The 24,435-nt window shown below is 42.2% G+C and overlaps 1 protein-coding gene across 1 annotated transcript in view; it reads left to right on the forward strand.

Moving 5' to 3' along the window:
• Nucleotides 1–24,435, forward strand: part of GINS1 (GINS complex subunit 1) — a 328,575-nt gene that overhangs the window by 248,235 nt on the left and 55,905 nt on the right. The gene's annotated exons all lie outside the window — the stretch shown is intronic.

Raw genomic sequence — 24,435 nt, forward strand, 5'->3', positions numbered from 1 at the left:
AGTGAGTTCAGGACCCCACATCTGATGTAAAGGCTCTAATTGGATAAGGGTATGCCGAGACGGAGTTTGCTTGCTCATTGTGCACTAGAACCAAGCTACACCTGACTGATGAGCCACAATCAGGGCAAAATCGTTCTTGGGTTGCTTGTGTTCCTGTTCAGGGAGGACCAGGCCTGGCAGTTTAGGCTGGACTGTTCCTGTAGGTGCAGGGTCAAGACTAATTTGCAAAAGGACTCAAATTGAGGAGGCATAACGGGCAAAAGAAAGATGGGTTGGAATGCAAACCGGAGTGATTGCCAATGGTTAGATTTATTACAGGCATTCCTCCCATTGCCTTTTATGTTTTTAATGTTCCTTAAGGGCACTATTCACACTCATGTCTTCTGTTGCTGGAGACAACATTTTTGAAAGCAGTTATACATGATGAGATGGATCTGTGTAGTTTTTGCCTTAAGATCAAATGCTCTGTACCCTACATTTACTTTATACTAAATGTTGCCACATCAAGCTTGGGTGTATCATATTTGTTTCATAATTGTTATCAATGAACATAGTATCTCAAAAAGAAACATTGTACATTATTCGCGAACAAGGTACATCGAAATCAAAACTGGCAAGGCAATGGTTACAGAAACCGGGGTGCACGGGGGGCAGAGAGATATGGGGTGCTATGGTAAACAGCACATCTATTCCATACATAAGTGCCATTGATGTCCAGATGTTGGTTCCAAAAGAAATGGGATCCTGCTGTCACTGATAGCCAGTACTTCAAAGTGAACCTTGAAGATCTGCATGAATAGCCTGATAAGTCCTGGAAGCAGCAGCTCTGTACCTTTACACATAAGGTTGTGAGCACAGGGAGTTGATGGTTATCTAGTTACACATTTCTGTGCGGTAGGAAGATCTAAGTTCCCAGACTGCCTTGACAATAAGTTCCTAGACTGCCTTGACGACAAAGGTGAGAAACTAAGACCTCAAGCATGGAAGGTCCAAGACTGATAGGTACATTTTTACTTGTTGGCTTAGGACTCTGTGCACTCCACCACTGCTAATCAGTGTTAAAGTGTATGTGCTCACTCCCCTAACAATGACCTGATTTAAATATGCCAGTCAGGCATATGGTATTCACTCATAAGTCCCTTGAAGAGTGGCATACCATATACCCAGGACCTGTAAATTAAATGCTACCAGTGGGCCTACAGCACTTATTGTGCCACCCTCTTATGTGGCACCTTAAAACTTGTCTCAGGCTGGCCATTGCAGCCTGAAGGCAGTGTCACTGCCATGTTGACTTGGCATTTAAAACCCCTTGCCAGTCCTAAACTTCCCTTTTATGACATGTAGGTCACCCCTAAGGTAGGCCCTAAGTAGCCCATAGGGCAGGGTGCTGTGTAATTAAAAGGTAGGACATGTATGTTTTAGTTTTGCGTGTCCTAGTAGTGTAAAACTCCAAAATTTGTTTTCTCACTACTGCGAGGCCTGCCCCTCCCATTGGGCAACATTGAGGATTCCTTATTAAAATTAATAAGTTGTAATTCGTAAACACATGTCATGTTTGGTACCTACGAACATATAATGATAAACCCTCTTTAATGCTAAAGTCGGATTTATCATCACAGGTTTGAAAATGGCACTTTAAAAAATTGACATTTTCTTGCCCTCTGTGCCTGTAACCTGTTGTAGTTTACAGACCGCTGGGAATTCGTGAATTCACCCCAGTCACACAATATGGGGATTATCAGAGCCTGAATGGGCCATTAACTGGCTTAAAAGTAGGGGCTGAGCTAAGCACAACCCTACTTACAAATGAATAGGCTGGGACCTGCCACCGCTAAATTGGCAGAAAGGTAGCTAGCTATTGGTCCAGAAAGAGTGCTTTTTGTTATTTGGTGTAAATGCGTTAAGTAGTTTTTGACACATTAAAAGAAAACTAAATTTGTATATCTGGAGGTGCGAAAGCTTAGAGAATACTCCTGATCTTGTGCAGAGATCTGACTGGCTGCCAACACTTCAACCAGGAATTGTTGGTAATCATTTTGAGACTCTGAGTCAGACGAATCTCAAAAAGAAATGTAAAAAAAAAAAAAGGGGGGGGGGAGGGGGCAGGGTACGTTTACCCTAAGCCTCTAGCCTTGGTGCAATGGTGCCCCGGGCCCTGCCTTCCCTAGGCTTAAAAGTTTTTTTTTTTTTTTTTTTTTTTAAATCACAGCAAAAATCTCAGCAGATCTCCAAATTTCACCATTTTTTTTTTTTTTTTTAAAGCAAAGGTAGTCTCCCCTCTTGCTTTCAATTGTGCCCATGGGTGCGCCTAATCAGTGATATGCATGTGTCTGCAGGTTTGTGAAAGCAAGTTGGTGCTTGTACAGGACTACATGCATATGTGTTTATACCGTCTATGAATATGCACGCATATTTGTGCATGAATTTGATCTACTCGTATAGGTAAGTATATCTCTGTGGCTGCTGGTGTTTCAATTGGAGCTTTACACATTTAACTTGGTCCCTTCATTGTTTCCTCTACGTAGCAACCTATGCACAACAAGACTGGTGCACGTTTCTCTTTTTTAACTGAAAGTCCGATGTGGAACCTTCAACTCTGGCTTCAAAACATCCAAGTAAATGGCAAGTTGCTAAAGCAGAATAAACACCAAGGCAAAGCTAGGTTCATCAAGCAAAGAAAACCAAAACACATACACTTCAAATACACATACACTTTTCTAAGAGGTTTCAGTAATTTTTAAATTGCAGATGATTGCTCTCTTCCAGGGCCGTTTGATCTCGTGATTTAAGCCCAGTGGCATGGTTTTAAAAGCATTGTTAGAGATGCAATAACACTGACACGCAGTGGTGCTGTTCTTTTTAGATTACACTCAGCAATCGCATCATTGAAATTCAGCATCCTGCATCACGGCTCCATCCTGGACACTTCTGAGAACTCCGAGTGAGGCTCATCTGAACTGTAGGCACATGATAAACGTAAAGTTACCGTATTTAGCTAGTCTCTTTGGCTAGATGCACATGCAGTATTAATTTGTGTAAATTATGCCACCCTCTTTAAACATCATATTTAATTCCCTTCTCTCAGTGGTTTATCTAGGCTTCTTTCTGGCGTCTTTGTTTAGGACCAGTGTACAGACTTCTGCAGCTCTCCGGGGGCACACTGATGCCTCAAGGCAGTGCTGGCTTTAGCGCTGGTGGTGCTCAGTGCGACAATCTCTTTTGTATCCCCCATGACTATTGTCAATACGAATTGCTTCACTACCCTCCTCCAAAGGTGCCCCCAATCTCTCCAAGCACCCCCTCGCATGTATTTAATTTCTTTTGTAGTGCGTCTCATCCCAATGTGTAGTGTTACAGGGCTTTACATCAGACACACATAAAGAGTCATTGCGTCGCAGAAGTGTATAAAGCAATGTATAGTAAACATTGCCCTGTGGACTTTGGTAGAAAGAAATTCTAAAGTGGAGGAATTTGCAACAGGGTGAAAAATGTCATGCCCTGTTAAGGGAATGTGTCGCCTGGTGAGGGAAGCTAGGACGAAACTCCGCAGGGAGGAAGGAAATAGTAAAGTAAGTGGTACACAGAAATCAAATCTGTAAATTTTGATCTAAGATAAAGACCTGAAAACCAAAAGATGAAAACCAACATATCTAAAACCATATTTCCATTTTGGTGTGAGAAATTTTCAATGAGCAGCGTTCGATCGAAATCAATGGCTTCTTGAGCGAGAACGTCCAACTTTTCTTGATGTGAGCTTCTCCTACCTTCATCGGCAGCTTCCCTGAGACCTAGTCCTTTGCCAACCCATCATCAACAACTCTTTCTTCGGATCCAACCTGCTGCCTTACACTGCGGAGGACTCTACCATCTCAAAACATTTCTAAGTCAAAAGGTAACTCTTTGACCAGAACCAGCCTAGTCCTCTTATCTGACATACGCTTCATGGCTACCAGCTATAAACCTTACCTTCGCCCAGGTTGCATGTGACTAGTTGCCCGCAGTTGGCGCTTTGTCACACTAGCAAGATGTTTAGCTGGAATGTTATAGTTACCTTTTGATGCACAGCAGAACAGAGTCACCTCTGGCTTACTGGTAAAGCATTTGAAGTGTCACTCCATAGGTTGCAGGTTCAAATCCTTGTATTTCGTGGCAGTGTCTCTTTAGTTACTCGTGTTTTGAACATTAAACATTCCCAGTGATGGAACATTTACATCTTTAACGGACTCCCAATACAATTACCTCAAAGCGTCAAACTAGCAAGATGTTTGATTGGAATGGTATAGTTACCTTTTGATGCACAGCAGAACAGAGTCACTTCTGGTCTACTGGTAAAGCTTTTGAGTGTCACTCAGTAGGTTGAATGTTCAAATCCTGGTATCTCATGGCAATGTGTCTGTTAATTTACTCGTGTTTTAAATGTTAAGTATTCTTAGCGATGAAACATTTACATCTTTTTGCCATCACCATCTTCGGATTGAATGTAATAGAGATGTCTGGACACTGCTCACTAAGTAGTCGCCTGTGGCCTAGTGGTTAAGGTTTCAGACCCTCACATAGAAGGTTGAGGGTTCCAGTCTAGTTGTCAGTTGTCATTTACCAGCTTTAACTTCTTTTCAGCTTCAAAAATTCAATGTAGATAAAGAAAGATGATCTTGCTCTTTTTACTTGTCAAATAATTTTTTTTTCAGTTTGTAAGAACATTTCTCATTCTAAGTGGCACGAGGGTGGGTGGTTATAGGGAGTTAGCCGCAAGGCCTGATCCCAGGCCAAGCCCTGCAGCCAATCTCCGCCACACCTGTAAATCAGTTCAGCGGTTCGGGCTGCGGTTGTCTAAAATCCCTATGGGAAATTGTATGGGTAAAACACGGTTGGGGCCCCAAACCTTTTTCTTAACTCTTGCTGGACGAATCACCTTAAAACTTTTCACAAAACGGCTGAAGTGAGTGGCAAAAAATGTTTTTTTTTAACTTTGTGAAGATTCGTCAAAAGGTGCCAAAGTTATTGGCAAAACAAAAAACACTTAGTCTATGGAAACTAGGTCCTAACTATAACTACCTATTGAAAAATTCAAAAGTTCCTTGTTCACAGTCTGTTTTAAATCTGAAGGTACATCTTCCTCTGTAAAAACTGGGAACGTTTTACCTCATGACACTTGTGATTTTATTTTAAAATCATAGTCTTCATCCTTTGGCTGAATTGCAACTTCATCTGGTGTAGAACAAATTACATAATTCATTTTACAAAGCAAGTCCCTTAGCAAATTAACTGAACTCCTCCCACTTATTTTTGAATTTGTGATGAGTCTTCATTGGACCAATTTTTATTGGAACATTAACTGACAACTTATTAGTCACTTGTATATTTGGAATGCCTACAACTTGTAATTCTTTTCTCATGAGGGATAGGTTGGGAACCTCTAAGAGATCAACTGTGTATTGAGTAGCATGTATATCAATCAGAAATGATACTGGATAAACATTCATCATTCCTATCACAAAAGGACCGTTCTGATCTATCTCAAGAGTTTGCCTAGCAGGCAGTCCGCTCCTGTCAAGCACCGTCATTATACCAATGCGGTCCTGTAGGAATGTACCTGCAAATTCTCGCAAATTATAATCAATCACCAAAAATAATTGCTGAAATTTGCAACCGTGTTTTAAAAAAAAAAACTGCCTATCGGTCGGCGTGGGCAGTTGCATAAATTAAGCTGAATACATAGTCCCTATTGAACTGCTTTAATTCTGTATGTTCAGCACACAACCTAGAAGCGCTGGAACTTACTGTATCATTCTATTTTGTTGCCATTTTAATCACATTTTGCTGCATTTGGGAACCATTTGAGAGTAATTTTGATTTTTTTTTAAATTAAATGTACAGTCCCAATGGCCATGCTTTCTACAAATGTGGCATAGGCCTTTCTTATATTTACATTACTAACATTCTGACCAACACTAGAACCAAAATCAGGTTGAGGCATCTGAAAACCACCTTGGCCACTGTTTAAGCCATCATTGATTACTCCTTTTTTGTTTTCTTTTTAGCATGGCAACAGTCACTGCAGTACTTTGCATAGACCAGAATGTTATCCGAAGATTTGGCCTGCCAAAACATCACACATTGCAGAATATGCTAACTAATCTCCTGACGCAATCCCAACCGAAAATGTGAAACAAATTCAGAAATGCCCTCTTTTTGGAGTCTTCGACACCACAGTACTCTGTAAATCTTCACCAGTCTCTCATAATATGTATACACTGATTCACCTGGATCTTGGGTTGCGCTCATAGTCTTTGACCAATGTACTTGTTTCTGGGGAATCTTTGTCTTCAAATGCCCAATAACTTGTCTATATTTCTCCATAACAACTGGAAAAGGCTTAGTGTGAGGGACTCCCCGCGGTTCTTCTGATGGCCACTGTACTGTAGTCTTTCATTCAATCGACAAATCTCGAGGCCTAAAAATTGAAAATAAAGCAGCCAGATCTGTCCAAACTTATTTTATAATTCTTTCCATCTCTGTACACCACTTCTTGGGCTCCTCTCTGAGCTTAGGGAAAATGTATAGAGACCACTTCTCAGCCTGGACACATTCACATACGTTCCTCCCCTCACTTCTCTCAGTGGAAACCCTTTTTCAACAACATTTTGTAATCGGAATCACTCACACTCACATTTGCCTTATTTCCCCCTTTTAAACTCTTCAGGCTTATCGGGTGCATCTGTCCATTCCTCGTGAAACTGTCAAATTTTCCCATTTGATAATCATCTCAATTAATTCTATGAGTGTACCCTGCATTGTTTTGTGATTCTGATGTAATCCCTTTACAGATGACCCTGTTTTATTCTCAAATTCTCTTTTGTGTCACACCCACTTTAACACATCAGCCCAACTCCTGAAGTTTTTCAAATGCATGAAAAGCATGTTTTCCTGCTTCTGCACCCAAATATGCCAATTCATCCTTACTGTACTTTGAAATTTTATCTCTTTCACCTCGTCTCTGCCATCAATTCCAAATCTCCTTGGCGATTAAATGTATTGATCTTCATCACCCTTGTGTCACTATGTGAAGACAAACTAGGCACCACCTTACCTCTCCTGACACTCTTTCTAGCTCCTATCTTTCCTGCCTGCACTTCACATGAGCACAATTATATAGAGGTGTGCTCGCTTGAGTCACCAATCTGTCCATAAACTCATCCTCTCCTTCAGAATCACTTTCTTCTTTCTCTCTTTCTTGTCCTCATTTTTGTCATTTTTTGTTTTCTTTATTCGATGAAGCCTTCTAGATGCAGATTCTTTACCTTAGAATATTTCCAGGTATCAGCCTGGATCTGGAAAATTTTTAGTAATCCCCCAAGTGCACTCCTCTAGTGTGTCGATAGGTGTCGTCGTTCGGCTCTGCGTGGTTTCTTCTCCAGAAGTGACTTGTGTAGTGCCTATATAGGCTCCAACCAAGTGCACTGACCTCAGTTCCCTCTTTTCCACGCCATGGTGCAGATCCGTATCAAGCTCTCCTCAGTCATTTTTTGACTGACTTCGACCATTTTGTCGATGAAGAGTGTGCCTTTTTTTCCTCTTTTTTGAAAATGTCTCAGAAAAAAACTCCAGATTTTGATCTTGTGGCACCTGTCATTGACAGATCTGAGTGACACCCCCCCACTTGGTATGTCGATGGTGCCTTCAGGGGGACCATAACTCCGCGTTGTGGTAGAGTGCAAGATGATGAGCTCTAATGCTATCCGCGACTGAGCCATGAAGCTTTATGGCCTCTTGTCATGCAACTCTGCACCGCTTCAGGGCCAGTTTGTGTGGGAGATCTCAGGACCACTCCCATTTTCACTTGCGTCAGTCCTAGTCTCACTCTAGGACTACTTCTGGTGAGTCTCACAAGAAGAAGTCCAAGAAGTAGAAGTGCTCTTCAACTTCTCTATCTCTCTCCCATTCTTCAACATGAAAGGAACTGTCGTAGTTGGACTGTTGCTATAGGCAGGACTGCTGGTTTAGGGCTGACAGCACTTTTGGTTTTAGGTGACTAAACTAATCCTACAACAAGTCACAACTGTTGGCCCAACCCTCACAACTCACAAGCAGTACCTCACCAAAAACCCAAACAGTAAAAGGGGATTTGTGGTAGCCTTTACGCATGGACTCAAGAGTGCAACATCTCAGGGGAGTCGTGGTTAAACGGAGATTACCCTTTTCTCACATGAGCAACATGTCTCTGTCACACACGGGCAATGAAAGAGATGCAGTGACGTTTATTAACAAGAATGAAATCTACTGTAAATTTCATGGGCTGCAATGATTAGGATAATGAACAATGCAAGAAACCGAATGGTGAAAACGAGAGTCATGAATACAAAGACCCCCACCATCTTGCAATAACATGAGATGTAAAGCAGGTGTGAAAGGAACCCTAATACCCTAGCATGATGATCCTAATCGTTAGCCTGAACCTAATCTGCCAATACCATGTCCACGAGGAGAGCCCCCCAACCCTCGCTACATTGGAATGAGGTCTCCAGATCAGACTCTGTGGTGTCACGAAGGCTGAGTCTGCATCAAGGAGACGTGTAACCTAGATATCGTTGATGGCATCTGGTAGGAATCCCTCTGATTATCTTGTCTGTGTGAGATTTATAGAGATCTTGTAGGACCCCTGACACAGGTATGTTCCCAAACAATAGATAAGAAGGCATGCTTTGGGGTGGCAATTATACAAACAATTCCCTAAAAAGGTACATTACGTTACTGTCACACGAAAGTGGGAAAGTACATCATGTGAATACCTACGTACCTCATTTATCTTTGACGCAGATAGTGACGCCTTTACAGAGTGGCACTGATGACTTGAAACTAAAACATCTTACTAACTATAAACATGGCAGCCATCTTGGAAGAAATAATTAAATAAATGTGCTAAAACAGAGCAAGCTAGGTAGGTTAAAAGTCAGTAGGTGACGAGAGCACAGGCCTTCAAGCAGGATCCACTACAGAACATGGTCACAAATCCTGACCTCGATCGCCAGTGGTCCCTGTGCAGCTGTTGTCAGAAACTGGGTCTGTTCAGCGGTTCCCCGAATTTCCTGGAGCCATAGCAACCCCTGGCCACCTCCAATAGTTTTTTAAGGCCATGAGCCTAATTTTTGGGTGCTTGAACTTCTCTGGAGCACCTTCGGCTCCCCTGGGAGGATGGTCTTTGACTTCGGCTCCACTGGCAGGTTCGCCCTCAGCATCATTCAACCCCTTATGTTCTTTAGGTGGATCCAGATCACGCATTTCATATTACGCCCCCAAATGAGCACATCAGATTATCCAAGGGGGTGCTGCACTACTGTTCCAACAAATCCCACTGACACTCTCTCTGTCCCTACATTGGCTGACAGAGGAACACCATGCACTCTTGTAACTGGGTGTACTGGCTCTGTGGGCCGAAGGAGTTGGTAACAAATCCCTTGTGTCAGGAGGTGTCAGGGATCCTGGGTGCACAGTGGTTGCATCAACTAGTGTCTTAGTTGTACGGGACATGACCCCTTCTCTTAGTCTACAGCCTCATAGGCTGGTTCACTGCGACGATGAGGAGAGAGAACCAGGAAGAAGTTAAACGGTGAAAACGCATGGGGACGTTAGAGCAGAGGAGAACGAATTGCAAGGAGAACGGCCAGAACGGAGCGAAAGAGTCAGTTGGCGCACGGCGGTTAGCACAGATGGGTTGTGCTGAACCTCTCGGAGACCAGGAAAGTTGGAAGGAAGAGCCACAGGACCTTGATGCTGAAGGCAAGCATCCGGGGAAAGGCAGGATGGATGGTGCAGCGTGGTTCTCCCAAGGAGTCACGGCTTCAGGCAAGTGGCCCAGAAGGGCTCGAGCACTATCTATTTGTGGTTAAATACACTGGTTTATACAGTGGGGTTGTAGCGATCTCATTGTCACTTGTTATTCACTGTTTCCCACTGTTTGAACACAACTTGAGAACCCTGTAACAAGTGTTTGTACTGGCACCCTGATATGCATTTCATGCATGGTTACCAAGTGGACCGAACTACTAGACTATCTCTGTTTTGTTAAGTGGCCAATAAAAACCCCTAAAAACTCAGTAGTCTGGTGTGGTCTTGTCTCTAGACCTGAAACACAGTCATTTAGAGGGTACTAGCATCATAAGTCAGTCGTTGTTACTATTCCCGCTACTTTCTGGTACCGAATAAGGATGGAGGTCTCCGTCATATCTTAGATCTCGCCCTTTCAATTACTTCTTGAAAAAGGAAAAATTCAAGCTGCTCACCCTTGCTCAGGTCTGACCTGCCCTTGACCCTAGAAATTGGAATGTAGTGTTGGACTTTCAGGACACCTATTTTCACATTCTCATCCTGCTTGCCCACAGATGCTTCCTGCAGTTGAACGTGGGCCAGGGCATTATCAGTTAACTAGGCACCCCTTTCACCTTACCATTGCCCCTTGTGTGGTGATGTCAGTGATTGCAGCACATCTGCGGCAGTCAGGGGTTCCAGTCTTCCCTACCTCGACAATTGGCTCTTGAAAGCGGGCTCACCCCAGGCAATCGTCTCCCGCCTCTAGACTGAAGCAGACTTTGTGAACTCACTGGGGATCACTACCAACATTCCAAAGTCACACCTTACTCCCTTACAGATGCTTCTTCTGAGCTTTTATGGATACATAGCAGTTTTGGGCTTATCCTCCAGTACAGAAAGTCCAGGTTATTTTGGCCACGATTCCCATTTTTAGCCCGTATACTGAATTTCGAAGAGACTGAGTCTGCTGAGTCTTGTTGCCTCCAGCACCCTGTTGGTAAAACATGCCCGTTCGCATATGCGGGCTCCGCAGTGGGACTTGAACTAGTGGGCACAGCAACATGGAATCTCTTTGAGCTGGTCCACATATTGAACAGAACTGCAAAACACCTGTAGTGATGGCTCACGGACTGCATTTGGACCAGTGGTAGACTTAACTTTCTTCCCCACCCAAAGTTCACAGTAGCGACAGATGTCACTTCTGGGTTGGGGCAGCTACCTGGGAGAAGTGGAGATCAGAGGCTTATGGTCTCCGGCGGAGTCTCAGCTCCACATCAGTCTGCTGGAACTGAGAAAGATTTGTCTGGCATTGAAAACCTTTCTTCCTTCCAACAGGGGAAGGCTAGTTCAGGTGTTCATGTACGGTACCACCGCCTTGTGGTATTGCAACAAGCAGGGTGAGGTCGGGTCGTGGACCCTATGTCCAGAAGCTCTACATCTCTGGAGATGGCTGGTACATTAGGACATATACCTGGTGGTTCAACATCTGGCAGGCTCTCTTAATGCCAGAGCAGATGAACTCAGCCTTGCAAGCATAGTAGATCATTAATGGTATCTTCATCTGGAGCTGGCATAAGGCCTCTTCTAAGATTGTGGAGAACCTTGGCTAGATCTGTTCAGTACTGCTGTGAATGCACAATATCAACACACCGCATGCTGGACTTTTCAAGACGAGTCTCGCTCAGAGATGTTTTTTGTCTTGAATAGAGCTCAGGACTCCTATATGCCTTTCCACCTATATGACTCTTGTTCAGAGCTCTCAAAAACATTGAGAATTGCCGGGCCCCAGTCATTCTAGTGGGTCTGGACTGGGCAATGATAGTATGGTGTCCAGAACTCCTGATCATCTGTCCTCCAGTCAGGCTGCCCGTCCACCCTCCACCTTTATGCCTAGAGATTGAGCTGCAACAGTTGAGGGTGTTTGATCTACCTCCTGAAGTATGTAATGTCATTCTGACAGCCAGGTATGCTTCCACTAAACTGTTCACCCCTGCCGATGGGACAAATATGTGGCTTGGTGTACACTGAAATCAGTTAATCCTCTGTCTGCACCCTTGTCTGAAGTTCTTCTGTTTGTTTTATCCTTGGCCTTGCAACACTTTGCTTTGGGCACAGTTAAAGCATACTTCATCCTCTCAAATCAGAAGTACACTATCTCAAGGGTCCAAAGCACCTTCTCCACCTTGTTGTGTTGTAATACGGTATCCACTTTTTCTCTTATGTGGTCCTCCCTACAGTCACGCTGCCTTATTGCTTAGAGGTAAATCTATATCCCAAACAATGGTTCTTTATCTTCCACTGCAGTTTCTTTTGTTGATTTATCAGTAAGTGGGTGTGCTCCTTTACTTGAATGTCAGGGCGTTTCAGCCTCTAGCTACTGGCCTCTTCCAGATTACAACAAGGTCACAAATTCATTCATACAAACTATGCAAGAGGTCAAGGAAAGTCACTGTGTCTAAGTGGTAATGCCTTTGTACATCCAACCTATTCCTGTGTGGGAATTTTCAAGTGGTCTGACTTTTGGGCTGTCTGTCAACCATCTCTACATTGACTGCTGAAATAGACTGCATCCCCATGTTGTCTTGAAGACCCTGCTGTCTTCTGCAAGACAAACTTCTCTGCAGCCCTCCTCATCTGCCTTTTGAGAGTGTATAATATTATACAACAATGAGGAGGAGAGGGTGTGTTGGACTCTTGAAATAGTGTACTCATGATTTGAAAAGATGACGTGATAAAAAATGTGCATGTAATGTTACACACAATATTGTTTCTAACGTTAATTGAATTATTTGGGTTGAGAGGGGAGGCGTATGTGTGGTATTAAGGTGAAATATTGTTCCGAGCTAAACAATGTGGTAGGTCCAATACAATAATAGTATTGAGATTACAAGTGTTTTGCTGATTAATTCCCACAGAGAACCCTTTATGTTAGCATTATGAGAATAATCTAAGGTAAGGAATCTGCGGCTAGATTACCTCTCTACTACGTAAAGCGTTGCTTAAGGTAAATACCTTGTTCGGCTCTGATTCTTCAGCAATTGCTGGGGAAGAACCTATAATTTCTAGCACTTCCTGCCTCCATGCTTTTTCACGCCCATCCAGTGATTGACAGCCTTACCAGTCTATCATTTCAACATTTTCCTATGTTCTTTCTCATTCACCACATGAGCCTACTCATTCAAGACATCAAACTGCACAGGTCAAGGCTTTAGTTTAATTTCAAACATGGCACACCTCAAATTCTCAATCTTTTTTTGCTTCACACGTACCATTTATAGGAAACTGTAGCTTTCTGTTGTCAACACTAATTCTATTCTATAATGCATTTATGTAACCCATGATCCATCATCTCGTGGATGGGGTTACCAATGGGGGATGGAGAATCACCTCACTCAGCAGAATTCAATGGCTTATTGAAACATGCACCCTTTTTAATTTTAACCTGCCTCACAATACACAGAATAAAATCGACCAATGACAATAGAATTGCAAAATGACTTAAAATGCAATGCACAAACCTAAACAAATACTTTGTCTGCCTACCGGGTTATGGGATAGAAAATTAAACACACCAAAGGATAGGGAAAACACACAGGTACTTTCAATCACACCTCAGAAGCTTGTGCAAAACATAAAATGCAGTACAGATTTCATCTTCGACTCGTATGCTCCATTGGCATAACACTGCTGCAGTTGAAACACGCTACAGGGCAATGAAGTCACCTCAAACCACACACAACAAGACACAAAGAGTACACCATCACAATACTCCTAGCAATTTACACAACTCAAACAAGACAATGCACTTCACAATACACTTTTTGATGTTTGAGTTACGTGGATTTATACTCACGTAATGCAACCCCCGACATCAACAAGACTGATATGCCAGGATAATCCACACAATTCGAGATCCTTAATTTTATCAATTTTGGAGTCAAATTTTATTATGATTGTTTATCACATTTGCTGGGAACCAACCTCTGTCACCTAATTCTGTTGTTGCTCCAGAGAAAGCAAGGAAAAGTCTTGCACACATTCCAAAAAGTGCACTTTCTAAATGTTTTCATCAGTAAAAACACACAATCATGACTTGGTGTTTAATGAAGGAATAATGACAACAACCAATAGATTTTCATAAACCCAGGAGATATTAATTGCCCCACTGCTAGAAATGCCTTCATATTGGTAATTAATGCGTGCCCTTAAACTAAAAACAAGAGAATGATATTACAAATCTGCACGTTTTAAGGACCGTGATCTCTTCAGGAGCATCCTCCGCAACAGGAAAAGTCCTCTTGGGTACAGGTATAACACAGCCTCAAAGGAAGCTGTTAAAAGTTAATAAAGAAAATTACGTTTTGTTACATCACAGTACCACAAAATAAATCCCATTTTAACTAGTTATGAAAAGAGTCACTGTAGAGAGAAAACATGCACATAGAAAACTTTCTATTGCACCTTTAAAAATCATGTTGTTTTCAGAAATCAATACAAAATTAGAAAAGCCTAATAGATTCGTTTTCCTTGTTTGATTATGCTAACTTAAACACCTATGAATGAGAATTAAATTTCCGTTTAATAAATGTGCTCTAATGACCCCTTCAAAAGAATACCTTGTTGTGGCATTTTGCAATGTCGTGTGCAATTGTAGTGCTCTGGTGTTTGTCATCTACCTGCTTACAGGTTGAAGATTCCAGCATTTGGGATTTAGATTGTATATGCTTGACATCTGGCAGTTGCAGGCTGGTCTTCTTAGATATCATTTTTTATGTGGTCGGAGCAGTATTTTTTGTTGTTTGCTTCCGATTCCGTTTCCATATTCCAACCTGTTTAAGTGATGGTTGATTGGGCTCTGATGAGTGAATTACAGTTGAGCTACAATCTGTTAGCAAACAGTGAGCTTAGGGAACTAGTTTTGACAGATATAGGTCTGCATATAAAAATGGTATTGTCAGGGGTAGAATAGCGCCTATAGTACACAATATTGCACGGAGTGCAGAGTTCTCACATAGTTAAGGTACCTGAATACAGAAATAAACAGTATATGTCTCATATAGTAACATAACATTTCCAACAAACTTTAGGGATATCCGACTTAGAAAGTGTGAGCAAAGCATATAACAGCAAGCTTCCTTCATGTACAACTTTTTTGTGCATAGGGTGCAGTGCGTCTCGGGGACCAACCAGTGCAATGAGCAGGGAGTGCTGCCCTGCCAAGGGTGCGGGCTCAGGAGTGGGTGTCGCAGATGCGTTCTTTACAGGATCATGTTCTGCTGTGTGAAAGTCGGTCACTATATCGTCCCAGGCGTTAGCTATAGTATATTTATGAAGCCCTACATTTTCTTCCTTATGCAAGGCTGTTCTCTCAGCTTGCGACCACGCTGTCAATGATTGCATCCATGAAGTAAATAATGGGGGAGTCTGGTGACTTTCACCTGTGGGTAATGAGTCTTTTGGCTAGTAAGAGACCCAGGACTATGAAACAAGACGTACTCTTGTACTTTTTGCTCCTTTTATACAGTCCTAGCATACAGGTCTCCCATGTGGTCAATGCAGTGTGTCTGTCTGCTGTAGAGGGATAGCAGGCGCCTCACTCCCTGCTAATAGTGAGTTAGTAGAGAGCAAGACCATGGCATATGTTTAAGGTCCGCATTGGCCAGGTGGCATTGGGGGCATTTAGCATCTGCACAGTGGAAATATCTATTGATTCTGTCAGGTGTGAGCTACTGCAGCAGGGATGAAAGATAGTAGTGCTGAAAATTTGAGACTGCCAACCTGCCACGGTCGGTCGGCAGATAGTTTGTTGAGTGCTATCTGGTTCAGACCATACTATAACAAGGTGCCCACCAATCTTTGCACCATTTGTGCCACATCTGCAGCAGATGAGTACTTTCTTGTCACAACCAATCCATCTCTAGTTACCTTTATTGTATTAGGGAGTTTGTGAGGAATGCCAGAAAGAAACCATGAGTCGTGTCACTCATAATTTTATTTGCTTCACAAACCTGTACAGGTCAGTACATCCACTCATCTGACTGTGATAGTAACAACACTTATCCAGTATTGGATCTTTAAGAAATTCACATGCTTGAATCCTCCCCATCGTCGAAGTGGGAGTCCCATGGTACATGAAAAGCAATTATGAACAAACCAATTTTGTTTCCTATAGGCTATAATGGTAACCCAAATCACTCATATAGCCTATCTAAGTCCTTTTGTGAAAAGGACCCAAACCTGGCTGCTGGCCAATCAGGCACCAGAACCCTCTAGAACACTCTCCAGAGAGGCTCTTTCCCTCAGATTTTCTACTGCACGTCATTTGAAGGAAGTCTCCCTGAGCTCTGCTCAGTTTTTCTACTTCTTCAGAAGATGTTCTCTCAAAAAACCTCTAAAGCATGTCAGATTCTTCTAGAAAAGGCCTTTTCCGCCCTTGTAAGACCTGTGGCAAGAAAAGGCTCCATGTGGATGATCCACATAAAGATTGCTTATACTGCCTCTACCCAGAATACCAGGTGAAAGACTGCAAGATATGCCGTACTTTCTCTACAAAAACCCTCAGGGACCGTTAGGGTAGACTCTTGACATGGCTACAGACAAAATCCTGTACTCCTGGTGAGATGAGTGAGTCAGAAAGGCCACATAAAAGGTCCAAATCTGAGGACCTGGGTCAGACGGAAAGATCCAGAAAGCGGCAAAAAATGCATCATAAGGAAGGTGCAAAAGGCTTACAGGGCTCAATTTCATCTGAGCCATCCTCTCCTTGACGAAAGGAGTCGTCTCACCATTCTTCTTCGTCTGAGCCTTCTACCTCTAGAAAGGTATCCATCAAAATCAAGTCGACGACGACACCACCGTCGACGACAGTGACGACGACGGTGTGCACATCTACCGTTGACGACTACGACGTCTGTGGTAAAGGCTCCTAGTAATTCTATTAAACCTCCGTTGACGAAGCCTCCAGTAAAAACTGCGTTGCTGAAGTCAATGTTGATGCCTTCGTCAACTAGAACATCGTCGTTGATGACATCGTCTATGAAAGCCCCAACTGCAACACCACCGACGAGAGCTCTGTTGGCTGCAACACCGTCGACGAGACCACCGTCGACTACACCACTGTCGACGAGACCGTCGTTGATGGAAAGATCATCCACTATAGCAGTGCCGTCGACGCGACCGTCGTCGTCGACACCATCGACGATGCCAGTGGTGGCTGTTTTTCCTACTTCTTCTGGGTCTCCTGATCTTCGAGCCACAGTTAAAATCACAGCAATGTCCAGATCGACAATCTATCCTACAGATACTTCACCAAGTAAGGTGTCAACTTTATTACCTAGTCATCTGCTGGACTGGGAGGAGTCGGATGAGAGTCCATTTGGGGATGCCCACAGCCCATCCCAGTTGCATGTTAAATACCAGGAAGAGGAGGATGATGATGAGTATGATCAATATCAGCCTTGTTACTATCAAGAGCACTATTATCAACCGCCGCCTCAACCAAGAGGCTCTGTCCAGATGCCTGCCTCCTTGATCCAGGACTTGCAGTCAGTGTTGCAGGATTATAGGAGGAGGTTCCCAGCTACAGCAGAGGATCAACCGCCACCTCCAACTTCTCCTGTTACGCCAAGGAGCATACCTCCACCTCCAGCTACTCCTAGGATGACTCCGCATTCTGTGTTAGCTGCTCCCCCTGGAGATGACGCTTCGGCATCTGGGGAAGAGGAAGAAGGTGAAATATCGACGCCACAGCATCCTACTGAGGAATGGGATGACTACCTAGCCCCCACTCCTTCTCCATCACCTCCTTGCCCTTCAGATTCTCCACCGGAGGATATAGGTGGTTTTCACAATTTAATGGATAGGGCGGCCACACATTTCCACTTGCCAACATCTGTCTGGCAGTCTGAATGCTTCCTCCATGACTTTAAAGAGCAAGCAAGGAAGTCTGTGAGGGCCATCCCTATCATTGACTTCATATGGAGCGAGGGGATCAAGATCATGCACAACCCAGCAACAGTTCCACCAGTGCCATAGAAACTCGACAAGAAATATAAGGCAACTCCGGACTCTCCGCCATGTTTGACTGGCCATCCAAAGCCAGACTCTGTCATCTCTCAAGCGGCTCAAAGGAGTTCCAAGAACCTCTCAGCGCCTATATCTACTCCTCGCATAGAGAAGCAAGGAGATTAGATAGCGTGGGCAAGAGATTCTTGTCCATGTCAGCCATAAGTGTACGGGCAGCAAATTCCTTAGTGATTTTGGGACAATATGATCGACAAATGTGTTGTATATGCTGGCTTTCATGGACCTCATCCCGGAAAGCAAACAAGCAAAGGCACGGAAGATCCTCCAAGAAGGAGAGCGTACGTCTGAAGAGATAATTGACTGCGCCCTAGATATAGCCCCCATAGGCTTTCGTCAACTGGCTAGAGGTGCGATATTACGCCGCAGTGGTTGGCTAAAAGCCACCTCTTTCAGACCGGAGGTGCAGTCCAGAATTCTTGACATGCCGTACGATGGCGAATCTCTCTTCGGCAAGCATGTAGACGACGCATTGCAGGCCATCAAGGCTGACACAGATACTGATAAGTCCCTAGGTACTTCGTAGTACCGGAAGCAGCCCTTTCGGGGTGCAAAGGGAAGGGGATTTACCACATTTATTTTGAGGTTCCTATCACAGGCAGTATCAACAGCCTCAATATAGACCAACCTATCAGCAGCAGTATAGCCAACCATCCACTGCCTCATACGCCAGACAGGGAGGAAGGAGAAAACAGAGTTCCCAAACCCGGGATCAACCTAGAAAACAATGATTATTATCAGACACCGGCTATCTTTCCCCACTATTTACAGAATCACCAATTGAGAGCGAACATCTCCAATCACCTCCAGAATTGGGAAAGCATAACATCAGACAAATGGGTGCTGGATATAGTGGCACAAGGTCATACCTTGGAATTTATACAAAAACCACTGCACCATCCTCCAGGAACATCCAAACTGTTCCATCTTTGCTTGCTTCATCAGGAAGTGTTCCTGATGCTCGCCAAGGGAGCGGTAGAACAGGTTCCGGCTCAGCAAATAGGACTCGGGTTCTATTCCCAGGTCTTTCTACTAAAGAAGAGGTCAGGGGAATGGAGACTGATCCTAGATCTCAGGAAGCTGAACAAGTTCCTTCGGAAGCAATGCTTTAGGATGATCACGCTGTCGGATATCCTACACCTTTTGAATCCTGGAGACTTTATAACAACAGTGGATGTCTAGGATGCTTGTTTCCACATACCGATACATCAGAAACATCGCTAGTATCTCCGCTTTACTGTAGCCGGTGCCCATTATCAATTCAAAGTTCTCCCATTCGGTCTGAAGTCAGCTCCACGAATTTTCACAAAATGTCTAGTCCCAATCGTAGGTTTTCTCTGCAACAGGGGTTTTTAGGTGTTTCCATACCTGGACGACTGGCTCATAAAAGCTCCTTCATCACAACTAACGTCCAAGGCTACAAACGTCTGCCTAGAATTATTTCACAGTTTGGGACTAGCAGTAAATTTCCAGAAGTCAGTCGTCCTTCCCACACGCAGGATAGTCTTCTTGGGTGCAGAACTTGACACCATCGAAAACAAGCCGTAATGCTGAAACGCGTTGGAGTTGTTTTGTTTTGCTGTCAATAAATCAGTGTTTTGTGTACGGAGACATCCTAGTGCTCTTGAATTACAGAGAGTGAGTTTTTCTTATATTGGGCGTCTCAGAGCCGACCAGGACCGCTGTGGTGCAGTGGCCGCACTCCGGGATAAATTTTGTGGAGTGCTATATATATATGATACATTTTGTGGAGTGATATATATATATATATATATATATATATATATATATATATATGTATATGTATGTATGTATGCCAAGGATTAGCAGTGCACTCCATCAAGGGAACAATAAATCTTATTTTTATTTCAGGACTGGAAACAAAAAGAACAACGCGTTTCGACCGTGAGGTCTTTTTCGAGTTCAAACATCCTGTTGCTATTGCGGATCCTATTCATAGTAACACACTAATTACTATTACAATGCATACTGGGAATTGGAGTTCAAAAATAAATAAATCTAACGTGACAGAACAAAATTAAACAATCTGATGAGTTTAGCTGCATTTAAAATACATTAAATTGCACAAAAAATGTTATCAATTCGGTCAAACATAATCCTTAATCCTAAATAGATCATATTTGAATAAGGACAACCTAATATAATATTAACTTTATAGACCAACTTTCCTGTTGTATTATTCATTATTACAGCTCTACAAATAATATCCACGCTAATTTTAGACTGAAAAGTCTATATATATATATATATATATGCATTGGCTCCCTTATATATCAATGAATACATCCAAATAATAATAACTCTGTTATGAGTGTATCGATCATACTTATCCAGTGTATGTCATATATAATAGGACCACACCTATTTATTCAGAAATAATTGTTGATTGGCTCTTATTGATATCCGCAAAGGCGGTCAGAACAAATGCTCTAATAAATATAATGGGTTTTATTTCACATTTAAATGTGGATATTGTGCATGGATAGGAGTACTGAACCTACAAATGAACATAGAGTTCCTCATCATTGTTCATCCCGAAGGGGGCCCTCGTTTTCATCTGTATTATAAACCTGGATTCTAGTTGCCTTAGTTTTTTGACTCTATCACCTCCTCTCTCATGTTCCGGGATATGATCAATACCATAATATCTAAGGGTTCTCCAATCATTTTGCGTGTGTGTTTGTAAATGTCTGGCTGTTGCATATGTATAGTCTTTGTAAGTAATTGCTCTAATATGTTCTAGGATTCTTTTCTTTAGTGCACAAATTGTACTACCAATATATTTAAGACCGCAATGACATTCAATAACATACACTACAAATTTCGTGTCACATGTAATCTTATGCTTGATAGTCAGCTCTTGTCCATTTGAAAATGTGACCTTTTTCAAGGATTGCCCTATTTTACAAGCCTTGCAGCGATTACATTTAAAGAATCCCTTTTGTCTCTCCTCTAGCCAGTTACGATCTTTTTCTAAGACAAAGTGACTTTTTATTATCATATCCTTAATACTAGGTGCTTTCTTATATGAAAATAACGGCTTAGAGCCAACTAAGGGTCCTAAATATGAATCCGTACTAATAATCTTCCAGTGTTTGCACAGGATATTTTTTATAAAAGTGCTTTCTTTAGTGTATTGCATTATCATCCTAACTGTTTCTTTTGAATTCTTGTCTTTGTTGCAAAACAAAAAATCCTCTCGATTTTTGGACTGAATCACATTTAAGTTTTTCTTGAGGATGTTCTCATTGTATCCTCGAGTTTTAAATCTTTCGTAAGTTTCATGACATTTTAATTATCAATCTTTTTCATTTGAACAGTTTCTTCTCATTCTAATGAATTCACCCAAAGGAATACTGTTAATCAAAGATTTAGGATGAAAGCTTTTCCCATGTAATATGCTATTGCATGCAGTCTCTTTCCGAAATACTGTTGTTTCGATTTTATCATTCTCAATATAAATGGTAATGTCTAAAAAGTTAATCGATGTTTGACTTGTTTCACAGGTAAATTTAAGACCAACTTCATTGTCATTAAGAATGTTAAAATATTGCATGAATTCATCCTTTGATCCATTCAAAATAATAAAAAAGATCATCTATATAGCAAACCCAAAGTAATGCTTTTTCAGCATATTCCTCATTATTTTTGCCCCAAGCTATCTCTCTTTCCCACCAACCATTACCAAGTTGGCATAGTTTGGAGAAAATGAAATTCCCATAGCGGTACCACATAATTGATGGTAGATCTCATGATTAAAAATAAAGATATTATTTTATAGACACATGTCAATCATGTCTAATAACATTTTTGGGTGCTCTAACTCTGAATTGTTTTAAAAAATATTCACAAGCATTTAAACCAATTTAGTGGTTAATCGATGTGTAAAGAGAGACTACATCTATTGTGGCCAGTAGGTAACTTTGGTGCCAATCCAAATCTAATAAAATTTTAAGAAGATCTCCAGAATCCTTAATATATGAGCTCAATGTTTTAACAATTGGAGCTAAATAAATATCTACATAATTCGAGACTCTTTCAAACAATGAGTCACATGCAGAGACTATTGGCCTTCCTGGTGGTGATGTCAATGATGTATGAATTTTCGGCAAGAAATAAATCGTGGGTAAGGTTGGATTCTCTTTTTTTAAATAAATATATTCCTCACAATCAAGTAACAATTGTTGGTGCCAGTTGTCCAATTTAGTGTGCAAAAGAAGAGTCAACTTTTTGATGGGATTTTTTGTCAATTTCCTGTATTCAGTTGAATTATTCAGTTGCCTATAAGCTTCCATCATATAATTATATATATTCAAGATGACAACATTTCCTCCTTTATCTGCTGGTTTAATTATAATACGGTTGGTTTCCATCATGTTTTTTTAATGCCAAGCGTTCATTTTTTGTCAAATTCTCAGTGTTCTTTCTTTGTCTTTTATTTTGTAAATGTTCCAAGTCTTCTAAAACTAATTCTGAATACAGATCTATTTTATTGCCTGGTGATAGAACCGGGCAAAACTTTGATTTCTCTTTCAAACCAGATGACATATGGCGTTTAGTATTAACATTTAGTTGTTGTAAAACTTCTTCCTTGGCGTATACATTTCTCTATGGGATCCGCTCGCCCACAGCGGTAGCACCAGTACATGGAGCGCGGTGCCTTATGGAATTGAGCTGCTTTGTTTTATATATATATATATATATATATATATATATATATATATATATATATATATATATATATACATACACATACACACATATATATGTATATTGGTTTTATGCTCATAATACAAGATTTATAAGCTTGTTATTTGGTAATATGTTTTAGAGGATTTCTATTCTCGCACCCACCATCCACTGCGGGCATGACGTTTATTAAGAGTACTGTTGGCTATTAGGATTCAAGTATGTGAATTTATGAAAGATCCAATACTGGATAAGAAAACAAGTTACTTACCTGTAACTACAGTTAGCCAGTATTGGTATCTTTCATAAATTCACATGCGACCCACCCTCCTCCCCTTAGACGCTCACATTTCCTTCTCAGGTCATGGTCTTCACTCTTGTGCTAGAAAATCTGAGGAAAAGAGATTGCTGGTGCCTGATTGGCCAGCAGCCAGGTTTGGGTCCTTTTTCAGAAAAGGACTTAGGCTATATGAGTGATTTGGGTTACCATTATAGCCTATAGGAAATAAAAAATTGTTCGTTCATTATTGCTTTTCATGTACCGTGGGACTCCCACTTCGATGACGGGGATGATTCAAGCATGTGAATTTATGAAAGATACCAATACTGGATAACTGTAGTTACAGGTAAGTAACTTGTTTTCTTCTCCTCTATGAAATAGTTGAGTTTAATCATGGTGGACGTGAATGCCCTTGACCTCACATTTCCTGTCGTCACTGGCTGTTGCAGTAGCTCTATGAGCCGGGTTCACTGGTGCTTCGAGTTGGCGTTTGTCTCCAGCTGCAGAGTCTCTGCGCGAGCAGGCCCACTTGCCATCACGAAGATCCCAATACTTCAGAATTTCTCCCTTTTGTTTGCATGAGTGCACTCTAATGCCAGCCAAGGTTCCAGGACCTGTGGAGGCACTTCTTGGGGAACATGGATGCACTCTAGCAGAGGCCAGTAGGACTCATGCAGATCCTGTTGCAAGTTCAGTTGCACCAGGACAGCTGGTCAATTGCAGGGAGGCCTCTGGAGCTTGTTGTGTTACTGCGGCTCAGACCCGGTTAGCCAACTGACTCTTGGAGTCGTTGGGGTCTTCCTGTTAGCAAGGAGATGGTCCTCCCTCCTTCAAGCAGCAAAGCAGGCCTCAAGCAGCAGGGCAGTCCTCTGAAGAACAAGGCAGGCTACAAGCAGCACAGCAGTCCCTTGGTAGCCGCAGGGCAGGCCTCTGAGAAACAAAGCAATGCTTCTGATTTCTTCCACAGGTCCAGGATTATACTGAAGAGTTGGTCTGAGGGTCCAACATTTTATACATGTCTTTATAGTGAGAGAAACTTCTGGACCCACACATCTGGTTCTGGAATGTTTCCTTCATCCCCTGCTCAGGCTCCCAGAGGCTTAGGGTGACAATAGACTAGTATGAAGTTTTTTGTGGCTCAGGCAACAGCTCCACACCCCCCCACATCCCTCACCTTGACAGGATGGCCATCCTGCCAACACCTAGTTCACCTTTGCCTCACTGTCTGGAAGGAATACACAAACTGCCAACTTTTTATTTTACTAGGCAGATTGGCAGTTTGAAAGTGCACACAAGTGGCTGTGGCAGGCCTGAGACATGTTTTAAAAGGCTGCTTAAGCGGGGCAGAATAATTGGTACATGCCCACTAGTAGCATTTAATTTGCAGGCCCTGGGGACAGATTATACCAGTTTACTAGGGACCCATTAGTAATTTAAATTGGCCAGTTGGATGCAAGCCAATGTTACCACATTTAAAGAAGTGAGCACAGCACTTTAGCAGTGGTAAAGTGCACGGATGACTAGAGTCAATAAAAACAAATTTAAGCGAGCAAGAG

Source organism: Pleurodeles waltl, chromosome 5, assembly GCF_031143425.1.
Source record: "Pleurodeles waltl isolate 20211129_DDA chromosome 5, aPleWal1.hap1.20221129, whole genome shotgun sequence".
In the NCBI taxonomy this organism is placed as follows: domain Eukaryota; kingdom Metazoa; phylum Chordata; class Amphibia; order Caudata; family Salamandridae; genus Pleurodeles; species Pleurodeles waltl.